Here is a 12,442-nt window from a genome sequence, read left to right on the forward strand (position 1 = left end):
ATACCGTAACTTAACTGATGTTATTCCCGGTAAGCATTATGGATTGTTGGTGAGTTTATCAGATAATTTACCCATGCAACCACAAGCCACAGCTTATCCACCTTAACTCTCTCTTATATTAGAAATGTTTCTAAAGTACCTCTTAAAATGTTATAGTGAAAATTGTAATTCATTATGTACATTATCAAATATTTGAGGTTCTAATCCTAACTCTGTGTTATATCCGGTCAAAATACGTAAACTGCAATGAGCATAAATATCTTATTTCTAACAACGTAAATTGAAAATGACTTGGATATCTGCCTTCTTTGTTTTATTATTTTCTGCCTCCATTTCAAACTCATGTATCGCTGCAGTGATCGAGAGTGACTGGGAGAACTTCGTCTAACCTTCATGGCTTGTGATGTGAATAGCATACGCTCATTGCCTGCCCGCGGGACGAAACGCCTGGCGTGAGCACCTCTGGTGTAGAGGATGAATGTATTATCTATGAGTTGCTGTGAAGTGTAGTAGTTTTACTGAGCATGTTGGCTATGCGGTACAACGATAAGATATCTATTAGGTTCAACCTTTTCAATACTAATTAGGTACCTGTTTATGTTACAAATACCTTATATTCAACTTGGGGACCGGTTTTGACATTATATAATGTCACCATCAGCCATAAAATGAATTACAAATATATAAGCAAAGACATAATCTTTAACTGACCGTTCACACCATGTGTTATAACAGAAGAGTAACGACTTAATAATTAAATCTGGCGCAGTGACACATTGAGGTAAACGTAAAGTCTCTAACTATTCAAAGAATAAAAGAAGGTTCTTCAATATGTAGTCTTTGTGCATCCGTTCAATAGAAGGCTCCGATAGGCTTCCAAAGTTAAGGATCAATTAAAACACTCACACGTGCTATGCATCAACCAGAGCATCGAGAACTTATTTGAGTCGCTTGTAATTTATACCTGATAAAATTTTAATACTGATGAACATGAAATCAGTCAGTGGTAAAAGACGTTAGTCTTGTGAGAAGGAGATATAAAATTTGGTAGGTCTGGAGGGGAGGAAGATGGGGGGAAGAAAAAGATCTTGTTAGGGGATTAGTAGGTGGATATTGTGAACAATGTGGTGGGGGTTTGTAACGTGATAGGGTACTGTGTATCGCGGTAAATATTGACCTCCTATTCAGAAGATTAAAATACTTCAATACTTTAATTAAAAAAAATCAATTAGAATGTTAGTTTTTTTCTGAGATTTCGTTCAGATTCGAATTGGAGTTGAAGAACTGGTCTAAGTGAATGAAGCAATTTTCTGTGACGTCAAGAATAGGGCATTTGTCCATATTCATGAGCACCTCTATATCTTGTTGTATGTTACTGAAGCTATGCTTTGAATCTTGAATGTGCTGGCCAACTGCCGAGTATCTTATTATATTTCGTAGCATTAACATGTTCCATGTATCTGATTTTGAAGTTCCTCCCTGTTTGACCAATGTACGAGGATTAACAGTTTTGACATTGGAATCTGTAGACACCTGATTTCTGAAAAATGTTAGTCTTAATTGAGTTAGTTGAGCTGGTATTATACAAGATATCCATATTTCTATTGTTAGTTCGATATGTGATTTTGGTGTTGTGTTTCTTCAGAATATTTGTAACTACGTAAATATCTTCGTTGAATGCGAAGGTTGAATAATAATAATCAGGTTTAATTTTCTCTCTAGTTTGAGTTGAATTTAGGCAAAATTTTCGTTTGTTGATAATTGTCGTAACCATTATATTTGGCTATGAAGCGGATTGTATTCAATTCTTTATTTAGATTTACTGTATTAAGTGGTATACTGAATGCCCTGTCTACCATACTGTTGTAGGTAGCATACTTGTGTGCTTTGGGATGAAAAGAATTTTTCTTGATAGTAGTGGCTGTCTGTGTTGGTTTTCTGTAAATTTCGTATCCTATTGATGAAGGAAGTCTGTTTAATGTGAGATCCAGAAAATTTATGCTTCTGTTTGTTTTAGATTCCAGAGTGAACTTTATCTCATCATCATCATTTCCCAACTCCAGTTTCCTGGGTGTGGTGTACAAGCGCTCGCCATCTCCTTCTGTCTTCATACATCTTCTGATCCAGTACATCCTCCCATTTGTATCCTCTCTCCTCCACATCTGATCTTACAGTCTCTATCCAACGTTTTCTTGGTCTTCCCTGTGGTCTTCTTCCTACGAGATTAAGGTCGAAATATTTTCTGGCAGGTCTTTCCCCGTTCATTCTCATTACGTGCCCATACCACTGAAGTCTGCGTTTCTTTATGACACCGATAATAGGAACCTCAATACCAGCTACTTTCCTATTCACTTCATTTCTGATCTTGTCCTTTCTGGTTGTTTGGTTCATGGTTCTAATGAATCGCATTTCAGTTGCTTGGATTCTACTCTTGTCTTTGTTTAGTAGGGTACATGTCTCTAAACCGTACATGAGGATTGGTACGAAGTAAGTGTGGTACACGTTTGTTTTTGCTTTCAGTGGTATTTTGCAGTCCCAGAGGAGATTCCTGACTTGACTGTAGAAGTTCGATGCTTTCTGTGTCCTGCTGAGTATTTCCTGCCTAACGGTGTTGTCTTTCGATATTGTGCTTCCGTGGTACTTGAAGTGGGAAGCTGATTCGATTTTTGCTCCTTCCTGAAATATATTTGAGCTTGTTCCTTCCCTGTTGATTTCCACTGTCTTTGTTTTGCTCATCTTCAGTCCAAAATTTTTGAATGTGTTGTTCCATTCATTAAGTTTCTTCTGACCTTCAGCTTCTGTCTCTCCCCATAAAAGCACATCATCAGCAAATAACAGGGCGTTTGGTTCACTTGTCCATTTTCTTGATAGATTCGATGACCTTGTCCATTACTATTATGAACAGGAGTGGTGACAGAGCACTTCCTTGTTGGACACCTCTCTTTGTTTCAAACCATTCTGATCATCTGTTGCCTATCTGGACACAGCTGTAGCACTTCTGGTATAGCATCTTGACTTTGTCAGTTAAGTACTTTGGCACCTTTAGGTCTTCCAGACATTCCCATATCTTGTTTCGAGGAACACTATCATATGGTTTTTCAATGTCCACAAATGCAATCACAAGATTTCTTCCATATTCCCAGTAATTTTCTGTCAGCATCTTTACTGCAAAGATAAGATCCACAGTACTTCGACGTTTCCTGAACCCGTGTTGTTCTTCCTCAAGCAAAGGTTCCACTATATTCCTAAATCTTGTTTCTATGATCTTTTCCAGCAGCTTCAGTGAGTGTGATAACTGCGTGATGCCTCTGTAATTTCCACATTTCCGTCGGTTGCCCTTTTTGAACAGCGGGTTGATGACTCCTTTACTCCAATCTTCTGGAATTTTGTTACCTTCCCAAATCACTGATAACACTCTATATAGCCAGTTCAAGCCTGGTATTCCAGCTGACTGAGCTGAGATCATCAAAGCCTGGGGACTTCCTATTTCGCATGCTCTTTAGTGCTGTTTCTACCTCAAGCCATGTTAATGGGTATTTTTTTGCTTTTGGCTTCATCTGCACTACAATCATTGGTGGTGGTGTTGCCTGCATCTACATTTAACAGCATGTTGAAGTACTTCATTTCATCCCTGATCCCTTCCTCTGTATTAAGCTACCATCATCTGTTTCCAGTGCAAGGATGTTTATATTTTCATTTCTTTTACTATTTACTATTTTGTATAGTAGTTTCCTACTTCCTTGACAGTCTTCCTCTATCCTTGTAGTAAAGTCACCCCAGCACTTTTCCTTTTCTTCCTGGATCAGTCTTTTTACAGCCAGTTTCTTTTTCCGGTATTCCTGTGCTAGATGTTCAATTTCTAATTTATTTCGTCTATCATCTGTTTTCTGTTTTTCGTTGTCTAATTTTCTTTTCAGTATATTTCTATCTTTTACTGCTGTCTTCACTCTGTCATTCCACCAAGGTGTTTCCTTCTCTTTTGGTATGGCACTTGTTTTTCCACAAATTTCCGTGGATTCTTTTACAAGGGTTTCTTTGAATAAGGACCATTCTTCTTCTAGTTCCCCTTTCTCAGTTTTGGGTAATTTAGCTGTTATCCTTGCTTCATAGTTTCCTTTCTTCTCCATATCTTTCAACAGCTATATCTTAATCTTTGGTATTTTCTTTTGTTTAATTTTGGGCACATGAACATCTTTTAGGTAAGCGATTAATAGCTGATGGTTGCTATCTAGGCACTTGCTGGGTATGACTTTAACATCTGTAACATACCGACCAGCTTTTCTATCAGTGATGATGAAGTCTATCATAGTTGTGAGCTTTCCATCCCAGCTCTATCTCGTTATTTTATGGCTGTCCCTCTTCTGATACCATGTGTTCTGGATGATTAAGTTGTTTTGCACACAGAAATCAATCAGGTTCTCTCCTTCAGAGTTTCTGTTACCATAGCCATGGGGGTCAACGATGTTTTCACAGTCTAGTCTTTCTTTACCAACTGGGGCATTCAGATCACTCATAATGATTGTGTTCTCCTCTGTTATTTGTTCCTCAAGTTCGATAAGGAATTGCTCTTTCTCTTCTGTGGTACATCCTGTCTGGGGTGCATATACTTGCAGGAGAGTTTGATGTGCATTACCAACACTTTGTCTCATCTGGATGATCCTATCACTCACATATTTGACATCTGTCTGTGTGTCTATATCTTTATGAAGGAGGAAGCCAACTGCAGTTTTGGATTCATCATTGTTCCCACTCCAGTACAGCACATATCCATTTCTCAAGGGCTTCTTCCCATATCCTTTCCATTTTGTCTCACTCAACCCCAATACCTTGAGCTTACGCCTCTTCACAAGGTCCACAAGTTCTTCATATTTGTTGGTGAGAGTGAGGATATTGAGTGTACCAATTTTCAGTCACTCTTTCTTGGGAGGGTTTTGTGTCTTCTGGTATCCCCAATGAGCATCAGGCTTTTGGCCATCATAAATTCGGACGGTACGAAAAGAACTGTCATGTCCAGTATTTAATTTGTTCTTCCATCCGATGCTTGTTTTAGGTTTGAAAGCAGTATATTCATACTCAACTGTTGACTTGCTAGGCCTAACACAGGTGAGGATTTTCTTTCGGGGTTTACTCCCTTAGCCTTTGAAGATCCCTCTTTTCCACAAGGTAGTGGTGTCCTCTTCTAATTTTCCCCATGGAGGATGGGTTGCCTCATCCGCCATCTCTGCCATTCTGAAGGTCTTCTCTGCCAAAGGTGCCGTTAAGGTCTTCACCCGTAACCTTGGGCTTGGGTTCCACGTTATACCCCGTGGTGCTGGGTCCCTGTCTGAACTGGCATCCTTTCACACCGGCCTACTGATGTGGAGGATGCCCACCCCCGCAGCGTGGTTGCGCCAGGCAAGAATTACTCACGTGGAGAACAGGGAAGGTGACCCTCTCTCCCTTGAGCCAAGTTAATGGTTGTGTATCAGTATTGTTTGAATTGCTAAGAGTGGTGGCTGCATCAGTAATTCCTTCGTCAAGGATAACGAGTGTATCATCCACAAATCTGGCCCAAAATTTTATGTTTGCAAAGTCACTGCTGTTGTTAATTCCTGTATGCTCTAAATGGTCAATATATATTTCAGCTAAAATTCCTGAAGCCGGTGATCCCATAGCTAAGCCATCTTGTTGGTATATGCAATTATTGAAACTGAAGAAATTATTCTTTAACCACTAATTTCAAGATTTCCATGAAATCCTGGACCTCAAGTTTATTTATTTATTTATTTATTTATTGTCTTGTTTTATATGGCGGGACTCAGGCTATGAAGCCTGCTATTCTGTCCGACCATACATACACCTACATGAAGAGTTAAATATACACTAAATTATCTACAGTTTAATATCTTAAGGTAGCAATTAAATGTTTTAATTAATCTAAAACTTAACTATGATCTAATCCTACTATGTTATAAGAAATCATTATTATTTATTAACCAGGTTTGACAGAGTTTCTTAAAGCGGAGGTGGTTTGACACGCTCCTAATTTCAGCAGGTAGGGAATTCCAAATTCGGCTGGCGGCGACTATAAATGATCTACTGTAGCCAGTTGAGCGGTGAATGGGAATGCTTAGTACTGCGGTGGATGATGATCTGGTAGGAATACTAGAAGGTGATGCTAGGTAATGGAATTGTGTGGCAAGGTATTCAGGTGTGTTAAGGTTCAGTATACGATGTAACAGGGAAAGAGTGTGTAAATTTCGTCGCTCTCTTAAGCGTAGCCATGAAAGCCTACCAAATGCGGGAGAAATATGGCTAAACTTTGGTATATCTGAAATAAATCGAACGCATGCGTTATGTGCCTTTTGGAGCTTGATGGAAAGTGAGGCATTCAGGTTACTGTATACTACGTCACAGTAGTCGAATATTGGCATTACCATACTTTGGATAAGCAGTTTTCTTACATTTTGGGGGAGTAGATCTCTGAGTTTCTTAAGGGAATGTAAGGAATAAAACACTCGCTGACATATACCTGTTACATGATCGTTCCAACTAAGGTTTTTATCCATTATCATCCCTAAGTTTTTAACTGTGTCTTTGAATTGTAACTGAGTGCCTCTTAATGTTACTGAGTGGGTATGGATGTCTGTAAGTCGTGCGTGGGTTTTTTGGGTAGCTAAAAGAATACACTGTGATTTTTGGGCATTGATTTTTAGTGCATGGTCATCGGTCCACCTACATATTCTTCCTAGGTCGTCGTTCATATTATTTATTGCAGTCGGTAAGTCACGAGGGTGTGCATGTGTATATATCTGTATGTCGTCTGCGTACACATGATATTGACAATGTTTACTGAGGTTGCTATATTTATTTAGATTGTTTTGGATTATAGGAAAGAGTTTCTTAGTATTGATGCTTGGATACATATTTGTTATGTCGAAAGAATGCATGGAGTAGAAAGGTTGCATTTCAAAGTCATTAAGTTTTTTAACTAACTTATTGTATTTTTCACTGATTTATTTGATAGAAAATAATAGTTCTTTTTCAGAAATTTCTGGATGAATTGTGTTAGCTTATAAAATGGACTTGGCCTATAATTTATGATGGGGCATATGGGGATGCCTGTTTTATGGATTTTGGGTAAAGCTTCGCTATTGGAAGTCCTGGGTTCATGGTTATTAACTTTGTCTTCTTCTGTTCTGTGAATAAAAATGACGTATTTTTTAGGGTTGCTTTCAGGAAATGGTGCAATTTTTCTGTTGGATCTTTTTTTATCACTGAAAAAGAGCTATTCTCAAAAAATTCTTCCGTTTTTTCAATGTAATCAGTTTTATCCATCATTACTGTCGTGTTCCCTTTATCAGCTCTTGTGACAATAAGATTCATATTTTTAATTTTCTTTTTGAGGTTAATTATCTGTTCCATTTCTACAGAATAATCTTGGTTTCTAATGTTAAGTGGTGGTTTTCTTTTTGACGCATGGATTTTATCCAGTTTTCTCCTAATATCAAGTCTGATCTCATCCTGTATTTCCAGGGGCATTTTATTAACAGCTGCTTCTGATTCGATAATTAATTTGGTAGTGGCATTGATTATGTTAGTGTTTGGCCAATTATGTTTCGGACCTTTTTCTAGAATCTTGTTGTCTTGTTCTGTTAGTACTGTTTTCGATAAATTTATAACGGAAAGATGAAATTCTACAATCAAGTTGTTTAAATGGTTATGATTTTTTGTTTCTCTTTTTGTACTCCGGTTTTTCGTCGCATTGGCCTTAAGTGTGTTGAGCTTCCTGTCTAATGAGTTGTTTCTGAGCTAACTCTTCAAACATTTTACCATCGATCTCATCAATGAAAATGTTCCATTGAGCTTTAGAAAGGAGGCATGCTGCTTCAAGTTGTGCCGTGTATAGTTGGTTATTCAGAAAATATTTCTTCTTATAATACAATTTAATTTCGTTTTCAATCCATATCTTATTAACTTTATTCGGCTTTTCACTAAAGTTTTGAACAATGACATCATCAAATTGCTGACTGGATCTCACAAGAACATTCTTGCCTTTTTTTTTCAGGACATCAAAAAGAAGAGTAGACTGGCCTCTTTTCTAAACGCAAACATTCTGGAATGGTTTGGTCTTCCTTTTGTAATGACAGATTTGACTGGAAGCTGGGGTCTGTTTTTTTCTTTTTTTTCTTTCAGGATTCTAACAAAGGCCAATCTCTCTTTTCACTAAATTATAGGCACTGAACCGATTATCTGTAGTAATGTTCCTTCTACTTCCATAAATTGGTTGTGCCAATCGTTTTAATATGTCTGAGGGCCTGTTGCTATTCAGAATGGTCCGTCGGGCTGTTTCATGGCATACTTTCAAGACTGTTACAGTAGAATAGTTTGGTGTCAGCCAGTACATAGATTTTTATTCCATACATTTGATATTGTCTGTGGCCACCAAATTCCATAATAAATGTCAAATATCTCTTTATAAGTGCCTGTAGTTTATTTGCTGATGTCCTTGTTCCTTTTCAAGTTTCACATCCATACAGTGAAAGCAGATTCAAGATTTGTATTAAATATTCTAATTTTTAATTTTGAAGATATTTGTCAAGACTTCCATATAGATGTTAACTGTGAAAGAGAAACTTTGCCTTTCTAATTCTGATTTAAACATCTTCACCTGATTATCCTCCTCCTTTAGATATAATGCTACCTAGTTATGGGAGTTCTTTTACTTCTCTTTAAGTCTCTTGGACAAGATTATTTTATGTTTATACAGTGTATATGCAGATCAGACTGAGTGGAGTGGCAGAGAGCCTAGCTCTGCATTTGGGAGATGAGTGGGTTCCAACCCCACCGTCGCATATCCTTTGAATGGTTTTCTAAGGTTTCTCATTTTCACTTCCAGGCAAATGCCAGGGCAGTTCTTGTTCTGTACCCAATTTAATTCATCATTCATTTCTTCTTTGTAGAATCCTCAAGGAAAGTTGGCATCAGGAAGGGCATCTGGTCATAAAAACATGCCATGTAATTTCAGGTTAGCTCATCACTGACCTCATATCAGGAAATAGGAAGGGGCTAAGGGGTAGATACATACCGGTATATTGGGTTGGTGCATAAGTTCATAGTGTTTTTCCATAAGTTTATTAAACATATCAGATACACATAAGAGGGAAGTTGATGTATCCACAATGACGCATACAAAATGCTGTCAACTTGTGTACATGGATTTATTTACAATTATTTACAAATTAAATGCACATAACGTTAATCACTGTATCACAAACAAAACACTTCACTCCGAGAATATCAACAAAGCCGCCATTCTAACAACTGCCTGTCACTTCAACATGGAGACTGCAACCACTGCATGTCAACTACCAACTTTACTAAGCCAATTCACATACTTCAAACACTTGTTAGCACGACGCATGTCTGGTCAGAACAACTCCGGTTAACCCATGACTCTTACTAAACAATAACTCGTCTCTACCATAAAGATCGCCTCCTTCTATAGCTGCCTGGCCAGGCTTCCAGAAAGATACGTCACATAATACCTCAATACCAATATAAATTGTCCATTATTGGACATTATCAATTTTTCAGTGAACTCATTCCTGGTTGCCAGCATTTTGCCCCCGTGTGCTAAATTGGGCTCATCAGTTGGTACTTAGCACACCCACCAAGACGCATGGCCAGTGCGTACCGCATACTCATTTGGGACAAATATTTCAGGTTCCCTATGGGAATCAACATCTGTATCAGCAGAATACCTACTCGTAAATTCTAGAGAGCTTAATACATACATATAGTGTACAGAATATTCTCCATAATTCTCGTCTACCCAGTGCCTTTCTGGATGTTACAGTGTGTTTCAAAACACCGTAGTGGATTACAAATTATATATACAGGTATGAATAAATTAATTACAGGTTCTTACATATAAATATCTATATACAGTACATGTTTCATGACATAACCTCACACACAATGCAATCTTTCGACTACATAAATAATAATAATAATAATAATAATAATAATAATAATAATAATAATAATAATAATAATAATAATAATAATAATAATAATAATAATAATAAAAACCAAATCCCATGGCACAACAGCCCCCGAAGGGCCTTGGTCTACCAAGCGACTGCTGCTCATCCCGAAGGCATGCAGATTACGCGGTGCCGTTGGTCAGCATGATGGGTCCTCTCGGCCGTTATTGTTGGCTTTCTGGACCGGGGCCGCCATCTCACCGTCAGATAGCTCCTCAATTGTAATCACATAGGCTGAGTGGACCTTGAAACAGCCCTCAGATGCAGGTAAAAATCCCTGGCCTGGCGGGGAATCGAACCCGGGGCTTCCGGATAAGAGGCAGGCATGCTACCCCTACACCGTGGGGCCGGCAATACTAATACTAAATGGATGTAAACACTTCCTGGCCATACATTATAAGTAGTAATAATAATAATAATAATAATAATAATAATAATAATCGTAAAATAATAATAATAATAATAATAATAATAATAATAATAATAATAATAATAATAATTCGAGCTTGATACTTGCATTATTTACCTATTGGTGAGAGAATATTGTTTTCAAGTTATATCCGTTTATCATACTTGTGTCAAAGTTAATCATCAGTAATATCTTCTCCTTCACTAGTTACAACAGTCTGCCAATGCTGGGGTAATTTTCTCGATCCACGCCTGTAGAATTCGGGTAGTTTTGAGTTTAAGAACACGTCGAGCCATGTTTGGAGTGCATTTTCATCCAGAAAAGAAGTTCCTTGAAAGTTGTCCAGTAGAGAGCGTTAAAGTTGAAAATCTGAGGGTAAAACATCGGGTGAATAAGGAGGGTGCAAAATGACTTCACAAACGAACTCCTGTATAGTGTTTTTTGTCAAGTTAGCAGAGTTTGGTTGGGCGTTATCATGAACCAGCATCACTTCACCCAATGTTGGTGGTTGTTTTCCTTGGATTGTGACTGCAAGACATGTCAGTTGTTGACAATAAATGTCAGCAGTGATGGTTACACCTCAGGGAAGCAATTCGTAGTACAGCACACCAATTTTTGAAAACACTTTTCTGCCTTGTCAGTACTTCACATTTTATTATATTACCTCCCGTACATGTTTCGAGAGCTCAACTGCTCCCTTCTTCAGTAATGCAAAACATCAAACAAAATCGTTGGGCTTGACACATTTGTACAATACAGTCATCATTAAAATGAATTATACATAAAATCTTGAAATTGTTAAAACATCCCTTTTGCGTCTAAAATGTTCACTTACCCTTACTATGTTATATAGTAAAAACTTAAAAAGGAAACCTTTCCAAATCACAAAATGAATAAAACCTTATTAAGTCACTATATACTAAAATTTGAAAGGTTGTCTGCTCTGTTCTTGAAAACATCTTTCCTTAAATCCTTATTTACACTGCTAAACTTCTAAGACCGTTCGTATAAACCGGAATGTCCCCTCTTAATCTTTCCGACCATGCGAGTCATCTATAACCGTCAAGTTCTTCAGTTTCTGCTGGTACCAAATTTCAACCATCACTTTTTAAATAATTAGTACAGCACACTGTCGCTGTTCCACCAGATACATAACATTATGTTCTGTGGATGCGTGCAGGTCTTTGTACGGGGAGTTGCTGTTTTGTTTGGGCTCAAACATTCCTTTCTTTTTCTTATGTTGGCATAAAGACACCATTTCTCGTCACCAGTAGCGGGATAGGAATGATCGGTGTTGATAACGAGCCAATCAATGATGAGCAAGCAGAGATGCACGTATGGCCACCCACTGATTTTTGTGGTTGTGGCTTAGAGCATGCAGTGTCCATACACCCGCTTTTTGAATGTTGCCTATTGAATGCAAATGTCACACGATGTTGGAATGATCACAGTTCATCACATTTACCAGTTCTTGAGTACACTGACGTGGATCATTTTGGATTAATGCGTTTAAATGATCTTCATCAAACCCTAAAGGTCTTCCTGAATGTGGAGAGCCACTAATGTCAAAATAGGTCTCCTTAAAATGAGAAAACTACTTTCTTGCTGTACTTTCTCCAGTGGCATTATGCCCATACATGGAGGAAATGTTTCTGGCTGCCTCCACTGCTTTCGCCCCTCTATTGAACTCTAAGAGAAGAATATGTTGGAAATGTTCCAATTTCTCCACTTGGCACTCCATTTTTAGCGTTCACAGCTCCATTAACTATCTGCAAATGACAAAACTTTGATGTGTAACTTCAGATACAAACATTGAACTACAAATAAAAAATGGCAATCGATAAATAAGCCCATAGCATCCGGAGTTCCAATTTGCAAAACAAAAACGCTACAGACTTATGCACCAACCTAATATGTGCAGATCAGCTGTGGCTGCAGTTTTATCTAATTCCTGTAATTTTGCATTTATACCTGAGAATCTTTGAACCATCAGACACACATCATT

The 12,442-nt window shown here is 37.9% G+C and overlaps 1 protein-coding gene across 1 annotated transcript in view; it reads left to right on the plus strand.

The window, feature by feature from the left end:
- Positions 1-12,442, plus strand: part of Ziz (dedicator of cytokinesis protein Ziz) — a 542,949-nt gene that overhangs the window by 88,521 nt on the left and 441,986 nt on the right. The gene's annotated exons all lie outside the window — the stretch shown is intronic.

Source organism: Anabrus simplex, chromosome 7, assembly GCF_040414725.1.
Source record: "Anabrus simplex isolate iqAnaSimp1 chromosome 7, ASM4041472v1, whole genome shotgun sequence".
Lineage (NCBI taxonomy): Eukaryota > Metazoa > Arthropoda > Insecta > Orthoptera > Tettigoniidae > Anabrus > Anabrus simplex.